Raw genomic sequence first — 25,284 nt, forward strand, 5'->3', positions numbered from 1 at the left:
CATAAAACCACGACCAACTGTTTTCCAGAATGTTTGGATATTTTTATTCTCTCATCAGCAACATAACAGACCTCATCTTCCCCAGCACTTGGTATTGTCAGTCTTTCAAGTTTGAACCATTCTCCGGGGTGGCTGGCGTGTTTCAGAACTGGAGGCATGAAAGCTGTTCTAGAGGTCTCCTAGCCAACTTGCTCTGTTGGCCAGAATAGGGTACCGTAGCCTGGCCTCAGTTGCAGGGGAAGCTGAGAAACCAGGACTAGAACATCTAACCTCTAGAGGGGAAATGGTTTTCACAAGCAGAGAAGGAAGGAACTGGGGTGAGCTTCAGATGGACACTCCAGTGCTTCCCTGCCATGTCTCACTGGTTGAGGTCTATTGCAAAGTGTTCAACGTGGTCCTAAGGACTTGCTATCCAAGTTCCTTTGAAAGAGGATGAAGCCAGAGCAGACCCCAGTTTTGAGTTTGGATCACAAGAAACAAGTAGCCTCAGTTGGAATGGTATGGAGCCAGGATTGGTCCATACATTGTCTGTGGCCCTTTGACCTGCTGTTCTTTTGCGAACACAGCATAAGTTCAAATAAGAGAGAGCAAAACTCGATGTTCTGTTCATTTGTGTTATTGTCTGCTGTTGGAGTCCTAATGAATTTCCTCACCTTTTTCCTATGGAGAGAGCTTCCTGGAAGCACTGGAATTTGAATAAAAGCCTCCAGGAAAAGTCAGAGAGAGACCCTGTCACCAATCTCCGGTGTGTTCCAAGTTTTAAACCAATTGTTTGCAGAGAAAGACTGCATCTACCTTGCTAGAATATTCCACATTAATCATCTGCTCTTCTCTCTAGAGTGCATCAAATGACAGTGACAATGTAATGGTATAAAGCAACTGTTGGAATCCTTGTCACAACATGAAAAACATGAGCATAATAGGAAATGATCTCTATTAACCAGAGATTGATCTCCATTTTTATTTATGCAGATACAAAGGGCTATTTGGATTAGTAATTATATTTTTGGCATTTCTCAGAGTTTCAAATTATTCCTGGAAACAGCTTGATGAATTCGAATGGTGGATTCTAAATTCCTTATTCTGCTATAATCTATTGCTCAATGTGGATAATGGAAATGTTGCTCCAGTAAGTAACAACTTGGAATGGAAAGTAGAACATTGGAATTCAGAGTGGTTTTTTTTTTTTTTTTTTTTTTTACCTTTTTGGTACCAGTTTCTTAAGAAAACTGTAGTGGACTTTCCACGTAAGTTAGATGAACTTGAGAATTTTTGTTTATTTTTTTTTCATGACCATTATTATGGAACTCTTTATTTCTGGGAAACATCAAGCATTTTTTGTTGAGTCTTGCCAAGGTTATGTTTGCTTTATTTAATCTACTGCAGTGTGTTGTAGCTAAGTTTTCAAGTTTCATTATGCACACTACCCCATGTATAGCTGTGCACTAGTGTGGGCACTGCACTCAGATACACAGTTTTTAAATTGCCTCAAGAAGATATCTAATATCCAGCCAGTAATAACATATGAGAGCCAGTTTCTTTAATAGGGAAATAGATAATTATGAGCATAAAAATAGCACTTTGGGGCTTTTTTTTCATCCCCCTGGAAAATATATGTTCTCTGAGCCAGAGGAAATTTTACCCCAACTCCTGCATGCTCCCCAGGGCAGGCTGACTCTGAGATGCAAGAGAAACTAGTTCCCAAGCAGCCCTCTCTTCCCACCTCCACTATGACAAGGCAGGTTGGATTTAATAGTGTCCTACTTTTAAAATCTGCTGTGAGGTGTGTGTGATGGTCTCCTGCCTCCAAACAGAAGACATGATACTGAATGCCACTTGTTGCCTCCAATGACAACTGGCTTCGTGTTCTGGGTGGGGGAAGGGAGAGTCCTCTTAACCAGGCCAGGGCCAGCTCCAGGCAAAATCATAACACTGCTGAATTCTTAATTTTCTCCCTTCCCTGTTCTTATTCCCTTCCCCAATGTTGTAAGCACAAACACTCCCCCCACCCACCCCCTGCATCTACATGTTCAGTCTCACTGCTGGGAAATGAACTGAACAAACCACCAATTCCCGTCTGAAGCTGGCTGGTTGAATCCAAGCAATAACACTCCACCTTCCCAACCCCCGACCCCCACAACACACATGATGGATGCCACTCACATTAAACACACTGCTGAGGGTGGCAAGGGTTTTGGATAATCCCTACAGCATCGCTCTTTTTCCCGCATGCATGAAAGAACATCTAAATGCAAGTAAGAGAAAGCTATCACAGGAGTAATGTTGAATCTGCTTTAATTGGCAAAAATAAAATAATTTGCATGCTTCATTACTTTAAATGTGATCAGTGACAAATTACTTCTGTCTCAGCTCACCAAGGGGACTCTGAGCCCTTATGCTGGCCATTCTCCACTTGCCTTCCCAGCTCTCTCCATTCTTCCCCACCCTGCTTTGTGCCCTGGGAGAGTGCCCTTTGTCATGCTGCAATATGCTGAGGTGACCTCCCCCGCTTCCTGGTGGAATCTGTCCAACAGGAGACTCCCTCAGGATACTGGATGACTATTTCTTCTCATCCCTGTGTCTGCTGACTTGAGTTCCTCTCCCCAGGACTGCCCAGCTCCTTTTAGGTGTCCCTTTTCCATATCTGCAACTTGAGTTGCAGCTACAACTCTCTGAGGGATCCCAGAACAGCTCCCTTCCCTCACAGGGAGAGAAAAGCCACCTTTGAAATAGTCCCTGATAGCACATGCCAACGTGCCATCTCTTTCCTGCCAAGACCCCAAGTGATCTCATAGTTGGGAACAAGCTGCCTAGTTTATTCCCTTTCCTAGGAGTTACGGTATTCAATAGGACACTCTTACTGTCGGTGTCAAATAAAGGAAAATCCTTCATGTCCAGAAAGAATCATTCTCAAATGTTGGACCTGTAGGGTTGGCCACTGAGCAAGAGCTCTTTGGGCACAAGAGCTTTCCCTTCCTCCTCAACTCCTAGGACACATTTCTCTTCCTGTACCTTTGCTCTCTCTGTTCTGTTTACCAGATACTCTCCCTTAACCTTTTTTTTTTTTTTTAAGTATCAAAATTACTGCCGGGAATTCTTAAAGCCTATTTTGAACTTGTCTTTTTTCTCCCTTAAACCCTCTCTCCAAGGGTTCACAGCAATCCTCTGGGAAATAGACACACTCGTACACACCACAAGTATAATTTTCACACTCTAAAAATATGACTATTACTATCTGCCAGGCGCGGGGCTGTGATCTGGTTCATGCTCTGATTTTGTGCCTTATTTAGATGGACAGTATAACAAAGTACTTAAAAGCATGCCATTGACTTTGGTCTCAGATGGACTTGGTTGGAGGCTTAGATCGGCCATTAGCTCACTGTATATGAATACATTATGCAACATGTTTTCTGAAAATAGAATGAGGATAGCAATGTTCTTGTGGGATGGTTGTGAAAGTTGAGTGGGATATTTGTCCTGCTTTTAAGCATAGTGCCCTTACATAGTAAATACTAAATAAATGTTAGCTAAAAAAAAAAAAAAATACAAAGAACAAGTTCTGTTGCTACCATTAGGCTTTTTGAAGGGAACATTCTGTCTTTCTATCCTTCTGTTCTCCTGGATAGAAGGCCAATATATATTAAGGATGGCTGGATGGATGGTTAGATGAGGTGGATGGATGGACGTGGTTGGCCTCAAATAGAAATTTATTCAGTTACTTGAGTATTAACCTGGCAAAGATCATGGTTTTAAAAATTCCACCCAGTGCTTGGGATTTCTGCCCATGATTTCTCTCTCTACTGAATTCATTCAAATCGTGGACACACACTCTCGTGTTTGTAAGTTCCTTTCTGGCCTTTCTTTTGCTTTAGTCCTATTTTGCAAGGAACTTGTTGTTACAGATTCTCAGCACTCTAGCTCTTGGGGAGCTTCAGACAGGTACGCATCCTACTGGAGGATTATGTTCTCCTGCTTCTTTAAAAACAAGGGATGCAGATCCTGCCAAAGCTAACAGCAGGGGAGAGATCATTAGTTGACTAAATATTTCCACAACAAAAGTTGGGAAGTTTAACCCCAAGGGTATTGGTATTTCTAACCATTCTCTATGGATCAACAATTAGGCCAAGTTCATCTATCAGTTATGAAACAGCCCAGAAAAAATTTAGACTTTTGTTTTTGTCAAGCAGAGAAATAAACAGAAAAGTATGGAAAACACTTCACAAAAAGTCCAGATTAATTATTTCTACATCTGTTACTATTTGCCCTTTAACCAGTCAGAAAGGATCTAATCGAGTTCAACATTTTGTTTTCGTAGTACCTACTATGTATGACAGGAACTCCGAATAGCCTATAAAGGAAATCTTTTGAAATGAGATGTAGTTTGATTAAATCAATCCTATGGTGGTCGAGCATTATTTAGAAAAAGTGGATTCTTTCATTTTTGGCCAGAGTGGTCTCATCTATGTTTGAACTCATTAGCAACAATGGCTTCAGTTCTTCCAAAGTTGGAAGAAAGGATGGTACTGTGCATGGATTTTGGAGTCACTTTTAATCTTGTCTGCACAGGTACCAGCTGTAAGGATGAGCGAGTTCTTTGATCTGAGCCTTTCTCCTCCACTGAGAAATGGATGGAATAGTGTCTTCCTCACCATGCATTTGAGGAACGAGGGTAATGGCACAAGTGTCCAATAATGCCAGTTTCCTTTGTCATTTTGTGAGAAGGCTGGAGCTAACACACCTTGAACAGGCTGGGACGGAAGCAAGCACAATATAACTAGAACTTCTTTTATTTATTTAAGGTAGAAGAACAGAACATTGACCTGGTTCATTTTGTGAACCTTCCGTTCCTGTGCAACATGGGCATTGATACAAGATGCCTTAATATTTATCTTTGGATGTCACTAAGGAAAGCCTTTGCCTAGGTTCTTGTGTGTACATCTGTCTTGGATTAATAAAGTTAGAATGATGGTTGAAACAACTTCTTGGTGCTATGTTTCTAAACATATAAAGTTCTGAGGCCTTTTGTCTTTTTTTTTTTCTTTTCCAATTGAGTGGAAACACTGACAGCCTCTTTTGAGGGAATTTTCTTTGAACAGAGAAGATAATATTTGGGAGAGTCTAGGCCTTTGGGGTGGACATTGAATAGCACATTGGTCAGAGTGGAAATCAAATCAGGAGATCATGAGTTTCCTGGAGAACCATTGGATAGCTCAGAATATTGACAAGAGCTTGGAGAAGGAAGCTCAGAAAATGGGCAGAAACCAAGAAAGGCCACACACCAGGAAGGTCTGTGACAGAAACAGTCTTTCTGAACTGCTGCCTCCAGCCGCGACACTTTGGGATGTTTGCCACACTGCAAAGAGACTTTAAGATAGACTTTAAGATAGACTTTAAGCTGTAGCACAGCTACCAGGGTTAATCTCTGATTGCCTTTATATAACTGTCTCACATTCTTGAGATTCAAAGTTCTGGGTGAGAGCATCTGATAAGCCAGTTAGGTCACATGACCATGCTCTGTGCACCTTGGAACTAGGGCACGGACCGAGAGCAATAATGAAGATGGAGGAAGACTCCAAAGCCTTGACTCCAAACTACCATATTTTTTTTTAACAATGCCCAGCAACCAAAAATCAGTGTCCTACATAGAAGGTTCAGCTGGTCCTATCTCTGTCTTTGTGCATCTCTAGGTTACCACAGTGGTTGGCCCCAACCAGTGTGGGGCGTGAACCTCTTATGAGCAGACCTACTGCTCTGTTTTGTTCAAGGACAGAGGCTGCATTTGATGGACATCCATCATCTGGCATGACCTGGCTCTGCATCTGCTTTTATCTGATGCTGGCTTCTGAATTCTTGCCATGGTCAAAGCAGGGACCTCTGGAGTCTGCCAACAATACTGACAAGCACTTCCTGAAAAGCGAGGCTCCATGCTGGAGATATTGCCTATTGACAAGCTCAAAAATGCAAAATGGAATATGAGCTATTAAAGTACTTGGGCGCATCATGTTAAAAGCTTCTGGTTTGATTTTAGGCACTGAACAATTCATTCTTTTCCTTTATTCATACCACAGAGGATCAGTTTTGCCAAAGCAGAGGAAGCAACTAAGGGGCAAAATAGTAGCTGAATAAAGAGCATGTTGAAAAGAGCATGTCTTCATAGGTAAAAAGCATTTATTATCTTTGGAGTTAGTCAGGATTGGGCTGGTTTTCAGCCCCAAACACTGCAGGAGTATAATTTTGGACTAGTGACCTAGCTTACCATAGTCTCAGTTTTGTCATATACAAAATAGAGATATTAGTGGTCCAAAAATGGAATGGTTGTGAGGATTTAAGATGGTCTATTTAAAGCCCTAAGCCACAGGATTGCTCAGTCATGGGTTGAGTTTTCCAGCTCCCTGGGGTTTCCTCGCTCCCAGAAACAAGAAGAATAGTCAGCATATTTACTGGACTGTAAAGCACAAGTTACTAGAAGCAGTTTGAATAAAAGTCAAAGGTTAGACATAAACAGTGAAATAGAACATCAACATGGAAGAGAAAGGAAATTGAACCCAAGAATAGGCAGACTTGCTGTTCCAGCACAATCCCTATGTCAGTGCTAAAGTAATTTAGCAGTAAAGCCGCCTGAGATGAGGAGGAGAGAGGAGTCCTCAAGGCAAGAGAGGCAGTCTTGACAGTGCACTTACGTTTCATCTGTCTAGCTGGGTGCTGTGCATGTGTATCACATGAGAACCAGTAACGACCCAGGAAGTAGGCACATGACCCTCTCACAGCACAGATAATGAAACTGAGGTACAGAGAGGCAGGGAGTGACCAACTAGGGTTCCTTCTGACCTCAATTCCTTCACTTCCCAGTGAAGTGGAAGAAAATCAGCTTCAGTATGTACAACTCTTCCCACTTAAGAAAGCAACTGGACTAAGTCAGGAATAGTTTAGTGTCATTCAAAATTTGGAGATTGGGTCAGTTGTCCACAGTGATCCCATGGCTCTGCTGAGGGTAGATCACAGAGTCCTGGGATCACAGGGTCCATCTGAATCAACACCAAGGGCTCACTCTATTCAGGTGGGAGGGTGTGGGTGCAGGGACAATGTCCCAGCAAATGAAGGAAGTCCCGTTCAGGTTAGTGCTATTATGAAAAATGAACCAGTGAACTTCATCCCTGGCATTGTTTAACTGGCATCCCTAACATTATTTAATCAATTTAATCACCTAGGAAGGAGCTGACAAATGATGACTGGCAGTCATGTGATTTGTAAAGAAATAATGTTTTGTAAAGTTTTATTGGACAACAGCTACATCCATTTGTTTCTGTATTATCTAAGCCGGTTTTCATGTTGCAATGTCATATTTGAGTAGCTTCAACAGAGACCACATGACCTATAAAGCCAAAAATCTTCATTCTGTGCTTCTTTAGAAAGTTTCCTGACCTCTGAGGTAAGGAAAGTATGTCTATGTTTGAATTTCCTCCTTACTGTTTTATTAGAGCTCAGCTACTCCAAAGTTAAATGTCTTGTGGTCAATTTTTATGAGGTAGGAAAGATAACCAGAAGGTGGCAACTTTATTGCCTATAAGTCATTAACCAATGGTGTCTCTATCAGCAAATTCACTTCAGTGTCCCTTTGACTGACTGATACATTATTTCCTTTCTCTAATCTCCTTCAAACCAGCATTACTATCCTATTGGTTCTCTCATTAGTGAATAAATTAAATAGATGTTTAAATTCATATTCATATTATTGTGTTTTCAAGTTTTATTTTATGTGAGTCATGTGTTTAGCTTTTTAAAGTTATAATTTGACAAGTTCAAGTGGAACTGTAACGGTTAACTTTAGGTGTCAGTTTGACTTGATAGAGGACCACAGAGAGAGCTGGTAAAGCAATCCTTCTAGGTATGTCCGTGACAGCATTTCCAGTCAGTGGATCCAGTGGAGGAGATCAGCCCTCAGTGTGGGTGGGCACCTCCAATCAGCTAGCACCTCAGATGGAACAATAAAAAGCAGAGAAAGAGAATATTCTCTCTACCATCTGGAGCTGGGGTACTTGTCCCGTCCCTGGACATTGGAGCTCCTGGACATTTGGACTCCAGCAGCTCTGCTGGGTTCTCAGGCCTTTGGCCTTTGACTGAGAGTTGCACCATTGGCTTTCCCAGCTCTGAGGCTTCAGATTTGAACTAAGCCACGCTGCCTGCATTCCAGGGTCTCCAACTTGCTGAAGGCCTGTGGTGGAATTTCTCGGCCTCCATAGTCATTTGAACCAACTCCGCCAATAAATCCTCTCCCTTCTGGTTCTGTCTCTCTGGAAAATCTTGACTAATACAGGCACCACTGCATACAACAGGAGCCAGAATGGTGGCAATTCTCAGGACAGGAAGAATCAAACTGACCAGCTGTCCCCAATGGTTCCAACTACGGTATTGTACCTCTTCAGTTCACACAACTCTATAAAGTATGTTAGTCTTCAAAGTGGGAAAATTAAGATAATAGCAATACCCACCTTATAGGATGTTTTGGTCATCAAAAAAGATAATTTAAGAAAAGTATTCAGCACAATTATTAGTGTTGAATACTTATTAAAGGATAACTTCATTAACAGTGGGATTATCTTATGTACTAGCTGTTTTGAAGGCTATAAGTGACATATGTTTGATTCCTACCCTTGCTTTAGCAAAGGAAGAAAAAAAAGGGGAACTATGCACTGCATCTATTTGAGTTCACAGAAGCAAATAAATAAATAAATAATCCAAACAGCTGAGCCCTAAGGGTCTCACTTTATCATGTGGTTAAAGACTCAGATATATGAAATTGTCTATTGTGTCTAAAGGCAGAGTGACTTTATTTTGCATCCACATTCCTGGTCAGGTGGGTAGTTGGCCTCATCTCGCTTTGACTCAGTGAATTCCAGCAAAGGCTGTAACATCCTCATAGTTCCTGACATGTGGTACATGCTGGATAAAATCATTTTGACCTAAATTCCCAGAATGTGAATGGTGATAGTAAACAGATGAGACTGGCAAAAATGTTATAGTCACCTATGGAAACAGTAAGGTATTTGATGAGGATGTGTAGCAGCTGGAGACCAGGTGGACTGTAGCCTCTGGTGACTTCTCTTCACAACTATAAAATGAGACGAGGATGACGCTGCAAACACAGCTTGAGTGTGTCGAGATCACTGATTGGGTCCTGTTCTTCTAGTCTTTGGAATCTTCCTCTGCTTCTGGGGGTGCTGGGAGATAAGATATGTTCCTCTTTAGTTCCTAAGGGCACAAAGTTGGCCAGTTTTATCACATTATGGGAACTGCCTACTTCAATTGCATTGACAAGGCAAGGCAGGCCTATATGTATGTCCCTCTTTCTCTAATCTCTTTAGTTCCATCACCTGAACATTTTATTTGAAATTGATTTTTAAATGTCTGAGTAATTGAGGTTTATGTGCAGTTGTCTCCTTGCGACAGAGGTAAGCTGAGGGTGCTTATATCCTCATTAAAGGCTGATTAGAAGTGATTGCATTGCTAGAGGTCTTGATTTGTGCCATTCCTGAGGGCTCCTATTGGAGAACAGCTTCTATACTTGGAAGACCTGTACATTTGGAGAGCAGAACAGTACAGTATTGGGTTTTCCATCTCTCCTGTGTATATTCTGCAAGATCAGTTTCAACAGGGGACATTTTATAAAGCTTTCCATCTCTGGGATACACCCAGACTCTGCTGAAGGTAAAATATTCATTTATTTCCCAGACACTCGAGAGCTGCTTCCTTGAGTGAATCTTAGGAATAAAGCTTTCAGGTGGGAAGTCTAATGTCTTTGGTGCTATTCTGTAAGCTTGGGCAAATCCTAGAGCCTCCCTTTCCTTTCATACTTTTTCCCAGTGTGTTCAGCTCATATTCTATATGTGTGCCCTGGGACGTACTCTTTACCAAAAAAAAAAAAAAAAAAAAAAAAAAAATTGACCATCAGATTGGGCCTAGAAGTCAGCCACAAAGAACTGGATCTGAGTCTTGGCTCAACCATTAAAGGCAGGGGAGTACTGGCTACAGTCCTCTGGTTCAGTTCCTTCATCTTTGAAATGGAGATATCAAAGCCTGCTTCCCAGGATGAGTGTGAAGACTAAGTAGAATAATGTATATAAAGAGCTGAGCATAAAAGAGGAGTTCAGCAACGGGACTCCACCTAAAATAATCTTTCCTCACCTTTGGAGTTGTTAGTTTTGTTTGGATCTTCCTCTATGGATCACGGACTTCTGAGTTCCATGAAAAGCATCAGCAAAATTCTAGAGTAAAAAGAAAAAAGCAACAATCTGAAACTACCCAACTCCCTACACTACTTTAAGCAGATAATTTTTTGTCTATTTTGTACATTGTCCTGTTATGGTTCCATTGGGGAAAAAATGTATACTGCTCTGCAAACAAAAGTAGACGGTTAGTACTCTATTAGGAAACTCATAGAATCCACAAGTAGAACTCCCATTTCTTGTCCCACTGCAATGCCCTCTCAGTACACCAGGTGGCAGAAATTCCTTAACCGGTATTTGAATACATCTCACAGGTTGTCTGGACTAGTGCATCACCAAAGCTTTTGCTTCAGACAAAGGAAGAAACATAGGGATTCAGATAATGAAGGGTTAAGCCTCTAGGACTTGGAGTTCCTCTCTTCTAGGCTAAATTCCATAATACTGATCTCCCCCAGTTTTTTGATTTTCCCAAAATTGTCTCTGATGCATGGTTAGTCTCTGTTCTTCTAGCATCTTGTACTGAGAGGTCTGGGCAGTGTTTGTTCTCTACTAAATGTGTGCCCAAACAACTGACCATCAGGAGAAGTTGCTAGAGGAGGTGGGGGGAGGATTGAGATGGAACCTGCCAGAGGCTGGGACTCAGAAAGGCAGAGGGAAGGCAAGCTAGTCTTGATAGAACCCAGAGTAAGAACAACAGTGACAGGTGGGACTGAGCAGAATATGTGAGAAGGGAAAACATGCAGGCTGGGAGTGAATGGGATTCAAGAGACATAGGAAAATGCATGTCCTGGATGATTCTAGAAAATGCTGAGTTCCCGTCCTTACTTTTCATAGACATCACAGTCAGAATTGAAGCAGGCAAACAAGGATCTTCTCCCCAGTTAAACACTGGGTATGTTTGCCCCTTCCCAGAAATGAAAGGGTTAGGCCACTGTTTATTGAATGAGTGGTATGCACCAGACTCTTCACTTAAAGCCTTGTGAACGGTGCGCTCATTTAATCCACAAAGCAAATCGGATGATCCATTCATGTGTTCATTCACCATCAATGTATTCAGCATTCAGTGGCTCTGGGCTGTGGAAAGACAGCAGTTCACAAAACACCTCAAATCCCCCTCCTTGTGGAACTGATATTCTCAGGGGAGAGAACAATAAATAAACAACTCAGCACTCAGTAGGCATGAAGCAATCTGAGATCGACATGCCATCCCTCTCTTGGAGGAGAGGAGGCTGCAGCATAAAGAGCTGATAAAGAGCTGACATGAAATGGCCACAGCCAGCCAACCATAGGCAACAGCAACCCTGACAGCAACCTGATCTTGGGATCGTGTGCTTCTAAACTGCCAGGCCCTTCTGTCCTCCTCATTCTCTTGCTATCCAAGGAAATTGTCCAATTTTTTCTCTTGAAATACTCCCATCCTTTAAACCAAAGAACCAGCCAACCCTCACTGAACACCTTTGAGGCAAGTGCCAGGCCCTGTACCAGGCTCCAGGAAGGCTCTGAGCTCTACAGAGCCCACTTCTTCCCACAGCCCTGACACTACTACACATCTTCTTTTCAGATCAAATCGCATCGTTGCTTACCCATCTCAGCTTGGCCCTAGGTATGAAGCTACAGGTGCTGCTCCTGGGCCACTGTGCCCTATGACTTAATGACCGGATTTCATGCAGTTTTTCTGGTTCAGTCACTTCTTTAAGCCTTTGAGGATTTCTTCTCCTCCTCCCCCACTCCTTCTTAAAGAAACAGACTCATAATCAAAAGCAGAAACAAGCACATTGAAGTTCAAATCTATGCAACTCTAGACAGAGTTCCCGTGTTGCAAGTTCAGTCCTGGAGGTTGGCTTCCCTTTGAGCAAATCTAACAAAAGTTCACTTTGATGACTTTGATGACTTCTGCTGGCAGAAACCAAGATGGCATTTCTTCTAATTGAGAAGAGTCCCAACCCCATAACAGAACAAGTAGGATACAGTGTACTTCAGAATGATTCACTTAGAGAAAAGGGGTTATATATTTCTCTTTCTTTTAATCTACACAATTGTCTCTGAAATAAAACAACTTGGTCCAACACAAACACCTTTGTATCTATGCGCATTGGCAGATCAGAAAGAGCTTTGCATTTCCTCTCACTGGTTATTTTCCTGTGTTCATTGAAACGCAGCATGCACGTTGATGTCATCTTCCAGAAGAAGAATGCAATATTTTTAGAGTGAAAGCCTTGTGTTAGACCCACCATAGAATATTCAAAAACGAATGTCTCCATCTTGAAAGACTGACCTCCTCACCGAAGCAAGCCTGCAAATTCTGTAGAAATTATCAAGGAAGAGCACTGGGTGAAAACCGAAAGCAAAAGGGATGTTCCAGATGGCCAGATATACCCTCCTCAGGGTGTAGCCATACAGGAAGACCCAAACCTAACAAAGCCCACCCACTCAAGACACACCCACACTCAGAGCCACCAAAGCTGCCAACACTGTTTCCTTCAATAACTCCCAGCTCCAAGTAAAATAAAAGTTCAACTCCTTTTCCCAACCTTCCAGCTTGCAGATCAGGATCTGACTTCCCTTCTTTCTTCTGAACTTCTTGAAATGAATCCCTTTTGTCTGGGAACTAAGACTTTAACCACTTCAGGGTATCACTCGCTATCTTCCCAACTATCCGTGTCTTTTCCTACTTCTATATTCTGTATTATTTACATAATTCCCATTCCTGAAATATCTCTCCTCTTCAACTGTGCCCCCTTTTTCACCCATCGAAGTCATGCATGCATACACCATGGTCCAATCTTCACATCTCTGAGAACTTCAGTAAAGTTTCTCCTCTTCTCCCCTGTTTTGCCCACACTGGGTGGCACCTTTGCGGTATTTAGCAAATTCTGCCCTCTGTAGTTGTGGTTATATCTCATCTCTGGATTGTGAACTTCCAAAGGACAGATACATATCTTACTCATTGGTATCTCCTATACCCCTAGTACATTTCTCACTTTAGGAATGCTCAAAAAGTATTGACTTAGCTGGAATCCAGAGGTCAAGGACAAGTTGACAATAGTAGCAATACTATTGATCCAAATGTCCATCAGTGAGAAAGTACTCCTATGGTCACACAATGAAATATAATATATCCATGGAAATAACTGAGTTACGGTTCTGTGTAGCAATTTGGATGAGTCATTGGACTACAATATTAATTTTTTAAAACTCCAGAAGATTATGCACAGCATGACATCCTTTATATAAACTTTAAAACAATGTAAGTAAAGCAATGTATGTCTTTGTGCATGCATAAAAATTTAACAGAAGCATGCAGAAGGAAAGCAAAGGAATAGAAAATTTAGATTGGAGAAAGCAGGGGATAGATTGGTGAGAGGCACCATATGCTCAGGTGTAATTTATTGATGAGCTCCTAGCTTTTGTTTTTGGTGGTAGGTTTATGCAAGCTTACCACAATTTTTTAAATTAAATAATAAATAATGTGATCCAGGCATTACCCAATGGTGAGAGTATGTTATGATCTATAGATTCTGATTAGTCTAATCATGTGTACCTGAGGTCTAGTTATATAACAAGAACAACAAAGAGAGTCTAAACTAGATAATAGATGATACTAAGCTTAGTCATCCATGATCACTTGGAATGGAAGATCCTAATCTTCCATGGAAAGAGGAAGAGGGATGATTGGGTGTGCTGTTTCTCATATTTTCCTTATTGGCTGAAAATTCTCATGTGGCACATATACATAGCACTACATTAGATCTACACTCTCAGCCTGCAAGTTGACATGAGATTCCCAGTAAGAGCAAATGTACTAATTGAGTCACCTAGGACTACATTCATGCATTTATTCATTCAGCAAATATTTATGGATGGGGCCCTATGCTACATACTGCATATAGAGTGGTCTTCAAAACCAACTCCTCCTAGAGCTTAGAGACTGTTGGAAAAGACAAGGCACAGAGACACCCATGTCATGACTGCACGATTAAACACTGTGAAAAGCCCAGTGAAGAAGAACAGACCTGAGTGCCAACAGAGAACACTGCCATTTTTGTCATTTTAAAGCAGTGTTTTTAAGAGAGGATAAGCAATACAGAAAACAGCCCAATTTTGCTAGGCCTGCAGTTCACCATCTGTGCCCTGAATGGACATGTCTGTTGGAAAATATATCAGAAATGGCTTAGCTGGGGCATTGTGATGGGCTCAGGAAGTTCTCTCATTAGCCTTGCCAATGTGGCCAGTGTCCTCCATCTCCAACAGTCTGATGCCAGCCCAGCATGGCTAGGAAGGAACAAGAGGAGAAGCGTGGAATACAAGGTTTCTAAGGGGTGTAAGAGGAAGGATCGGAGCTTATCAAGAGTTGGATGGAGGGACCTTAGCAGGGTTTTAAGCAGGCAAATAGCATTCTCTCATTTTACACTCTTAAAATGAACACCTGGCTGTTGTGAGGAAATAGGAGTGAACAGCTCCAGAAATAGAAGCAAGAAGACCAATCAGGAGTGCAGAAACCTGGAGAGGGACGTGCCTGGGGCTGTGGTGGTGTTTGTGGAGATGGGAACAAAGGGAAAGGTTGGGCTATGTTTTAGAGGTGGAATCAATAAGACTTTTTAAAGGAGTAAAAGCATCAGTCAAGGGCAAAAAAGAGGAATCAAAGAATGATTCCTAAATTGTTGACTTAAGAAACTGGGTGTTTTATGGTACTGTTTACTGAAAATTAAAAGATTTGGGTAAAAGGAGGATTTGAACCAGAGAGGACGTGGGAAAGTTGAATTCGACTTTTGATGAGTTAAATTTGAGACATCCGTTAGACACTTGACTGGAAATTCAGGTAAAAAGGTTGAACATTTTACTCGGGAATTTGGGAAGAAATTTGTTCTCAGACAGATTTGGGAGTTAACCCTATGGGTGGTATTTGAAAATCTCATCGTGGATCCAAATAAGATTAGATAAGTGAAGAGGACAGAAAGAGAAATGAAGGTCTAGGATGGAACCTCAGGCATGTCAGTATTTGGAGGTCAGTCATACAGAGAAAAGGCAGAAAGAAAAAAAAAACCTGAGAGGAAGCATTCCTTGAGGTGGGAGGAAGGGTAGGAGAATGTGGATCCCATAATCCTGGAGAATAGAGAGTTTCAAATAGAGAGATGATGTTAAATGATGCAGAGAGATCAGGTGAGGGAGGAAAGAGACATGCCCATGGGTTGTGCTAGCACCGATGTCCTAGGGTTGTCTTCATGGGGTGTGGGAGCAAGAAATCCAGGTCAGGGGAGTCAAGGGAGCAGAGCTCTCTTAGGAAGAGAACATTTTACAAACAACTAACCTAGACTTCGCACTAATTTATGGAGTAGAGAAAATGTTCTAGATAAAGAGACTTAGGAGATATAATCACAGGCAATGTATGAACCCTGCTTGGATTGTTGTTCAATTAATGACAAAAAGACGTTTTTTTGGGGGGGGGATATAATTGAGGAAATGTGAGTCTAAACTAGATAATAGATGATACTAAAACATTTTTGTTAATTGTGTTAGGCACCACAACGGTATCATGATTATGTAAGGAAATGTACTTATTTTTAAAAGAAGAACTGAATATTTAGAAGTGAAATGTGATGAGGTCTGATATTTGCTTTAAAGTGCTACAGCCAAAAAAAAAAAAGTAATGAAGGAAATATGACTGGAAGTTAATCATTTTCAAGTCTATATGATGAGTACATGGGGACTCATTATACAGTTCTACTTTTATGTGTGTTTGAGACTTTTCATAATAAAAGTTATAAAGCAGGTATACTGTGATAGGGGAACAGAGAAACAGGATGGTAGCCAGAGGAAAAATGGTAAGTTGAGAGAAGTTTTTCAATTAGTTTTTAAAAAAGAAACACTAGATCATTTTCATGATGACAATCATCTGAGAGAGGGAGAGATTGATTATGTCGGAAAGGCAGGGAACAGGTATACCTGGGAGCTCCTTAGGGAACCAGAGGAGACTTGAGCAAGCCCAAGTGCAGGAGCTGGCCTCTGAGCTTGGGCACAGAAAAGAGACAGTTCAGACGGAGGGGAAGCAGTGGGTTTGGTAGTGGGAACACAGGCGTGTTCTGCCTTCTCAGTGACCCAGAAGGAAGAGGCATCAGTTGCACAGTGATCCGGGGTGACACAGAAGGCAGAAAAAGAAAGGAAGGCATGTGAAATAGTAATTTAGAAATTGGGAATGTGTGGCTGGATTGCCAGGTACAGTTAAGGACTCCTTCATGAAATCAGGTCATGAGGTGCAACTGAGATAGGTCAACACCTGGTGGTTTTCCCCAGGAACAACCAGTTGCTCAGGTGAAGGCAGAGAGCAAGTTGGTGGTCCGCTCTAATCAGGTTGGGGGTATATACTGGTAGAATGAGAATTACGTGGATGACTGATAGAATCTATGCTAGCCAGAGAGGAGACTGAGGAGGCTCAGGAGAGAGGGAAACGGTAGTACGTGGATCAGAGAGCCTGATGAGGCCTCCACATTTACTTAGCAAATGTTCTTGGTCCTGTGGGAGCATTTTATTTGTATTAACTTATTAAATTGTTACAATGAGGCCCAAAGGGTAGGTATTGTTCCTGTTTGCCTCCTAAAGGTGAGCAGTTTAAAGGACAGAGAGGTTAAGGAACCTGTGTGCACTCCCACTGCTGTTTAAGGCTGAGATCTGATGCTTGTCCAGGTCCAAATCCACCCTTGACCGCTAACAAGACAATCTGGGGAGTGGGTTTTTATGGGGTAGATGAGCTGGAGTGTTAGAAAATGGAGGTCAGAAAATGACATGCTTGAAGCTGGGAAGGCTTTGAACATGGGAAAATGAGATGTGGTAGAGGAAATGATCCCTAGAGATGAGGAGGTTAAGGAAATAAGAAGTCCAGAAGTTGAATAATCACAGATACTGAGACCTCCAAGGATGGGACAAGAGGTAAAGGAATAGATTTCTTTACTGTAGAATTTCTGAGAGAGTGTCACATGGGCTGAGTTACTTTATAACATACCAGCCAGGAGAAGCATATGGTACATTGTTCAGATTTATTCACTGTATTATCTCTTCTCTCAGACACATATATTCTGAAGTTCAATATATTCCTAGGACTATGATTCAAGAAATATTATTGCAGAGAGACAGGCTCCAAGGCAAAGCCAAAGTCTTATTGCTACCCCATTCCTGATGCCCAAACACTCAAGACGGATCCACCTCCAAATTGAGCAAGGAATCCTTATAAAAATATTCATACTCCACTGAGGGACAAGCTTGTGCCTTTAAGAATGGTTAATTACAAACTGAAAATTTCCATGTTCCTTCATTCGAGCAGCTTCGTCCAAAAGGCCAAATGACCTGCCATTCTGATTGCCAGAAAAAATCTCAGCTGCAAGCTGCTCTCCTAGAGCAATCTACGCCTGCTTTTCAGGCTTCAGAGTTTGAGATGAGCCAAATAATTTCCAAAGATAAGCATCTGACCTTCCCTCTTGCTGAAGCCAGCATGAATACTTGTTTTTTGAAGATTCAGCCATCATCCGTCATTTGCAATTATGGAACTCTGTGCTGCCCTGTACTTAGAGACCTGGGCACAGTTCACATAAACAACAAGCAAACCACCCTTCACCCCCACCCCGCCACCCGCTTCTGCTAATGAAAACCTTTTAAACTGAACTTTTCATTGGTTATTTGTTACTGTCATTTGTCATTGTCTGTCCCCAAGATGATGGGTTTGTCACTAAAATCACTTCTCCCTAAGCCTCGCTGGGAATTGAATTGACATTCAAGTGCAAACAGTTCGGCCACTGATCCCGGGTACAATTCCAGCCTCCATGATCTCATGCCCAGATTAATTTTAATCATTTCTAAATAATATGTGAGTGGTAATGTCAAAGCCAATGAAGAAAGAGGATGATATTGGAGTTACAAGAATCACTGTTTCCTCCAACCCTTCCCATTTTGCTTCCCTGTTTTACCTACCTCTTCAACAATTGAAAAGTATTTTGGTTCCACAGTTTCTTGGAATATCAAATTGATTTAATATACCCTTTTCCATATTGTTGTGCAACTCTATGCTATGATTACATTTTATTGGAATTTCTATCACATAAATAGGAGCTATGGAAAACAACTAATAAAAAATATTGAACTTCATGTCATAGTTTATCAACGGAAATGCTGATCAATAATTTATAGTAGATAAACCCAATGCCACTGGTTTCTTTACTATATTTCACTTTTCTGACATAAAAGCAAATCATCATTTACAAAGCAATTATAAGAGAAAATCTACTTACTTACCTACCTACCTGTCTCTTTGCCTTAATCGTCATTAATAATGTATTGGGAAACTGGAAACTATACTGAACATAGAATTAAGCTCAATGCTTTTGATGTGTTCTAGTGTCAATGTGGGATGAATTTACAAGTGTCAAATGTGATCTGTGGAAGGAAGATTTACTTAATAAGAAAATTCCTAAATTGTTTTTTTTTAAATCAACTTTACTGAGGTATAGTTTATAAACAATAAAAAGCCCACATTTGAAATACATAATTCAATAAGCCTTGAGAAATATATACATTCGTGCATCCACTACCACGACTAGAATATGAAATATTTCCATTATGTTGGAAAATTCACTGGGGTTCTCTTCCAGTCAGAACAGGAAAATCCTATTCTGAATTCTATCAACATTCTTTTTCCTGCTATTCTGCCTGATACTTTACGTGAAGGAAATGATACATGTATTCTCTTGTATCTGGCTTCATCAACCTATCATGATTTTTTTTTAACTTCATCTGTTTTGTTGTTTGTCTTTTATATTTAAGTCCAAGATCCATTTTAGTTGATCTCTTTATAAGCTGTGAGGGAAATATTGAGGTTTATTTTTTCCTCCATACATGTAAAATGTGCTTCTTTCTATATAGAAATGTTAGTACCGTTGTTGAAAATTGTGTATGATTATTTCTGGAGTCTTGAGTTTTTTCCCCCTGATCAAAATGTGTATATTTACCCAGTCTCACACCACCTCAATTACTATAGATTTGTAATGAGTCTAGAAGTCAGGAAATGTAGACCCTACAACTCCTTCCTTCTCAGAATAGAAAAAAGGTGATTCTAGATCTTTCTCCATCCAGAAATAATCTAGAAAGAGCTAGACTTTTGGCTAGTCTAGATCTTTCCCAGTGGCAAATGATTTCTAGAATGAACTCATCAATTAATAAAAAGAGGGAACTGGTAGAATTACAGTTGGACTTTGTTGAACCTATACATCAATTTTTGGAGAATTGACAATTTAATAATATTATATCTTCCAATTAATAGACTATATCTCTTCATTCATTTAAATCTTCTCTAATTTCCCTCAGCAGTATTTTACAATTATTAATGTTGAGTTTTTTTACATGCTTGCATATTTTATGGTATTGGAAATGCAATTTTTAATTTTTTATTTTCTAGTTATTTATTGTTAACGTATACAAATGCAGTTGGCTTCTGTATTTTGACCCTGAATCCTGTGACTGCATAAAATTCACTTATTTATTTACATAGCTCTCTTGTGGGATTATTCTGGATTCCCTGCAAAGATATTTATGTTATATGTCAATAAAAGCAATTTTACTTCCATCATTCTAATCTCTATGCCTTCAACTGACTAGGAGTTCCAGTATGATATTGAACAGAAGTGATAAGAGGGAACATCTTTGCCTTATTTCTAAGCTTAGAGAAAAGTTATTTGGTATCTTACCATTTTTGTATGGTGTTTGTAAATTTTTATAGATACTTAAATCAGGTTTTGATCAAGCTTAACAACATTCCGAAGAGCAGTATGTTAAATCCAGCTATAATGATAATTTTGTTTATTCCTCCTTAGATTTTTGTCTTCATTATTTTGCTGCTCTGTTATTAGATGCATATGTAATTAAAAATTTCTACCTCTTTCTTAAGAATTGGACCTTTTATCATTATGAAATGTCCATGTACGTAGATTTGCAATGAGTCTAGACATAATGAGTTATTGTCTTGACATCTACTTGACCAAATTATCATCTAGACATACCAGCTCTGTTATATTTACTTTATTTTAATAAGTCTTTTTTTTTAGTTGTTGATAGATCTTTATTTTATTTATTTTATTTATTTATATGCGGTGCTGAGACTCAAACTGAGTGCCTTGCACATGCCAGGCAAGTGCACTACTGCTGAGCCAGAGCCCCAGTCCCTTTATGTTTATTTTTCACGGGGTATATTTTCCCATTAATTATCTTTCAAGTTAACTCTTTATTTATATTTAAAATATGTTTCTAATGTATAACATATAGTTGGGCCTTGCTTTTTGATGTAGCCGACCAATCTCTCCATTTTAATTAGAAATCTTAGCCCACATATATTAAATGCAATTATTGATGCCCTTCTGTTGAAGTCTGCTCACTTTCTGTTTGCCAAAAGGTTTGTCATTCCTCTTTTAGTTTATCCTGCCTTTTTTTCTTTATCAAATATTTTTACTGATTTTTGTAATAGGTATAGATTTTATTTAGAACATTCTTAATACATTTGGGCTAAAAATATGCAACTTTGATGTATCATATCATATTTATTTAGAAATTGATACTGTACCTCTTTATTATTTCACACCTGACAATTGTCATTTTCTCCTTCCCTGTTGCCATTTTATGCTGTTCAGTAATGTAATTAGATTTACCCAACTTCACATCCCCTTTTAGCATTCTTTTCTGATATTTTATTTCTATTACATTATAAACCTCAAATTATAGTGTTATCATTTTCCTTAAAAGATCCAGATGTCTTTTTGAGGAAATGAAAGGAAAAAAATATTTTTTCCAATTATTTACCACTCCCAGTATCCTTCCCTTCTTGCTCCTCCAAGTCTTCATCTGGTGCTGGATCTTTCAATCTGAAGAACATCTTTCAGACTTCCTTATCATGCAGCTCTGGCAATGTTGAATTTTCTCCACTTAAATTTTTATGGAAAATGCCTTTATTTTATCCTTATTTATGAAGGGTACTTTCTTTGTATATAGAATCTGAGATGTTAGGGTTTTACTTTTAGCCTTTGAAACTGTCATTCCATTGTCTTTCTACTGCCATTGTTTCTGATGAGGGAAAACGACCATCCTTAGTTCCCCAATATACATATTGTGTTTTGTTTTCCCTTAAGATGTTTTGTTTCTGTGCCAAAATATTTTTTAAAAAATTAATTTCTGCTGTTTGAATCTTATTGCTTAGGTAAGTTTCTTTATATTCACCCTATTGTGGGCTCACTAAACACCATGTATCTCTAAGTTGATGTTTTTAATCAAACGTAGGAAATATTTAAACATCAATTTTCAAAAAAAATGTTTTATGCTATTTTCTTGACCTTTTCTTCTTTTTAGATTCCAATTGCATGTTTGATAAGGTTAGCAATATTTTCTATGTGATAGATAATCCCTGATGCTGTTAATTTACTCAGTCTTTTATTTTAGGCTGTGTCTAATCAGATCTAGAGTAATAGATTCTTTTTTAAGATAAGGACATTCTGATGATTGAAGTAGATGCTGGAATGTTGATGAGGTCTCTCAACTCTGTCTAAACTGGGCATCCAACATCTGCTAGCTCTCGTTGGTACCTGAATCTCTGTTGCATTCTCTATTACTAGCTTCCCACATGCTTCCATACAATCCCATCCTGCACCAGTGCAACCTACCTTCAACCAAGGATAGCAAGGACCTCTTACATGCCCCATGGTCAACCTTTCCTTTACTTGCACCTCATCCTATAGAATTAACTGCTTCAAACAATCTGACTTCTGATCTTTTTCTCTTTTACTCAGTGGAATGTCTGTGCTCTGCCTGGACTCCCTCTCACTGTGTTGAGAACTGAAAGTCTCATCCAGGTGGAGAGCTGGGTGGCCTTGGGGCTCATCTTGTGAATTTCCCTTATCTCAGGGATTATTGTCTTTCTGCCTGTTGTTCAATGCCTGAAAACAGATGGTTTGTATATTTTCATTCCATTTATTTTATTTGTTTACACTAGGAGGATTTACCTGGCATCATTGTCAAGTGTACGTTCCATCCTATTTGTGCATGTGTGTGTTTTAATGTAAACTAAGTCTAGAGAAGTGATTCCCAATGAGCATTGGTAGGCATTTACTTTCTACTTCTTCTAATAGTTTTGGTATAAATTCCAAAAAGACATAAAATGAAACAGTGAACGTGTTCTTATCATGAGAAGACAAAAGGAAAATTGAGAAGCATTTTTGGTTTGAACCCTTGTAGTGACTGTGTTTCTATATTTGGGTGCTTCATTGTCTAGGGCAAGATGGTCTATAAATATTCTATATAGTGACTCATTATTTTTTCACGTGTCAGTCTTCTCTGGAAATTATAAGATTCCATCATTCAAATTAGACCAGATAAAACCATTTCTGTATTTTTTTTTCTGGATTTTCAGTAGCATTTTCTCTCATGGATAGATCAGGATTCTCTTTCTTGAGGTCAGTGCTCCTTTCTAAGTTAAATCCAGAATGTCATAGAAGAAAGAATGAGTGGCTACTTCTTTTGAACATTTTATTTGAATAAGAAATAAAAATATTTTTGAAATCTCCTTTCAGAACATAAGAGGAAAGCCTACACTTTGGGGCGGACAGGGTTTTTTTTTTTTTTTTTTTTTGTGTGTGTGTGTGTGTGTGTGTGTGTATTAACTCCCAAAGAATAGTAGGATGTGTATCAGGACATGTCCTTTAGAAAGGTTTCACACAGAAGCTAGTTAGGGGGGCAGCCAACCACTCCTCACTGCATGGTACAGGGAAAGCCAGCAAAAGAAAAGTGGAGCTGGTGCATATTCATCAGGCCAGATGGTCAAACCGGAAGGTTGTGCCACCTGAACACACTGTTATTTTATTGGCCATTAAGCTAAGTGAAATTTTGCAGTAATATTTAACAACATGTTTTTTTTTTCTCTCCCTCATTTAAAAACACCAGGCCTAAAATGTGTCGAGTTTCAATTCAGAGTGGAATCTGTTCTCCAGGAAATGTCCTGTTTTGAAGCAGCTGTCACTGTCGCTGCAGTTTTATGACAGCAAGATCATAGAAGAATTTGATATACATGAGATCTCCAGTACTTGACTTTTTTTTTGCCCCCAAGATGACCATGGGAGTTTCACTCCAAAATCGTCCTTGCTAAAGAGTCATTTTAAAAGAAACCATTCTAAGCTGGCACTGAAATAGAGCTCAAAGCTCACCCCCATCCTTGGATCTGCTACTGCTCCCTGTGCATGTACAAGAATGACAGTCTTGGAACTGAAGTACCATATTCTGTTCTCCCTAAAAGTCTTCTCTTTCCTCAGCATTGAAAACGCTCCTCTTCTTGTGTTCTTTTCATGTTGCTGCTCTCAGAAGGGTTGTTGCCAAGAGGATGCTACATATTGGCTTCTGAACTGCCGGGGAATGTCCAGAGGGCTGCTGAGATCTGGATATCATCAGTGCCTCCTGTGGCTCCTCATGCAGGGGGTTTTCAGCTTTCTTCAGCAATACAGCTTCTCTGCTGCCCCTTTGGTCCTCTCTGGAGGATGGCCTGGGTCTTCACCAGTTCGTCATCCAGTTGCTTCCATCTTCAAAGTGAACCCTTAGTCACCTGTAGGTGCCATTGGGTCTTAACTTTGGGCCACCTTCTAATAAGTTTGAGAGACTGGTTGAGTTTTCTTTTTATAACACTCCCAGTTTATTGAGTTGGAAGTTTAAAGCTCTACCCAACGACCGAGAGAGACTTCGAGTGTCAAACTGTCAAATGAAAGAACTTCCTTGAAGTTCCAGCCAGTTCTTCTTTCCCCTGAAATACAGCATGACTCAGTACATCTGAGTTTGAAGTCTGGCTCGCATCCTACCCGGGGTGTACTGCTCTCAGGCTGTTTTCTCTGCCACCTCATTCTCATCAGTAGAATTGTGGGTTGAGAGAAAATGAGGAAAGGAATACTTAACTATAAATTTTGTGTGCCCTATTGAAAGGTGAAAACTGATTATTCAGATTGAAGCCCATCCTCACTGGCTTTATTTAAGTTTCTGTTTAGGTTCCATAAGCATTCTAGAGCCAGCTGGAGAGTTTGAGAAGCATGCTAGGGGACACCAAAAGGAATGAGATGGTGTCAGGTCTGCAGAGTGTACACACAGAATTCAGTGCTCCAAACAATAAGAGTCCTTGCTTTTTTAAAGTAGGTCCTTTTGACTCTATAAAGAGACAGGACAGTCCTCTGGGATGTATTCTTTTTATACTGCCGCATGCTTCAAACCTTTTTGCCTCCATTCCAAGAACTGCATGGCTTAAACATGATCTGCCACATCTGTCCCTCAGATTTGGGGATCCTCGTATGTTCTAACCCAGTTATCAGTATGGAGTTAAATTAAACTCATCTGCCAGGCTTGTTGGTGTAAGCCTGTACTCTCATCAGCTCAGGAAGCCAAGGCAGGAGGATCCCAAGTTCAAGGCCAGCCTCAGCAATTTAGTGAGCAACTTAAAATAATAATTAAAAAAAAAGGGGGGCTAGGGATGTGGCTCAGTGGTTAAGTGCCCCTGAGTTCAATCCTTGGTACCTAAATAAGTAAATAAATTCATTTAATCTCCAAATTGGTCTCATCTCTAACGGCATTTTGCCAATGGATCCTTGTACTCCAGAGTGGGAAATCACCTCTGCCTTCTCAGACAACAGAGTCCAGCAAAGGATGCTCTGAATTATCTGAGAATTTTACAGGCCCTTTGCCTAGGGAAAGCAATGCAACTTGGAAATATCATTCTTAGCCAGACACCAGTGTGAGTCATGACCAGACATGTTGGAGTGAATTCTTCATAAAGCTAATGAGGTTTAAGTCTAAGACCCTTCAAATTATGGCCTTTGGAAGAGTCCTAGCAATGTCTCATTTTGACTCTGCATTGTTCCCTGTAAAAGGGGTTACCTAAATTACAAATGCTTCTGTTCCAAAACCCAAATCTATAAAATTTATACTTGTATATTGTTCAATAAAAATAAGAGATAGTGCCTCCATTCTTAAGTAGCCTAATTTTGGTGAGTGGGAAAAAAAATAACAT

At 40.0% G+C, this 25,284-nt stretch overlaps 1 long non-coding RNA gene across 1 annotated transcript; it reads right to left on the bottom strand.

Moving 5' to 3' along the window:
* Positions 1-7,243: 7,243 nt before the first annotated feature.
* On the bottom strand, positions 7,244-11,933 carry LOC144377827 (uncharacterized). Its single transcript, XR_013439012.1, has 3 exons — positions 11,807-11,933; positions 10,183-10,262; positions 7,244-9,218 (listed from the first exon to the last, which is right to left on the bottom strand). It is a non-coding gene; the product is annotated as an uncharacterized LOC144377827 (long non-coding RNA).
* Positions 11,934-25,284: the final 13,351 nt, after the last annotated feature.

Source organism: Ictidomys tridecemlineatus, chromosome 1, assembly GCF_052094955.1.
Source record: "Ictidomys tridecemlineatus isolate mIctTri1 chromosome 1, mIctTri1.hap1, whole genome shotgun sequence".
Classification (NCBI taxonomy): Eukaryota; Metazoa; Chordata; class Mammalia; order Rodentia; family Sciuridae; genus Ictidomys; species Ictidomys tridecemlineatus.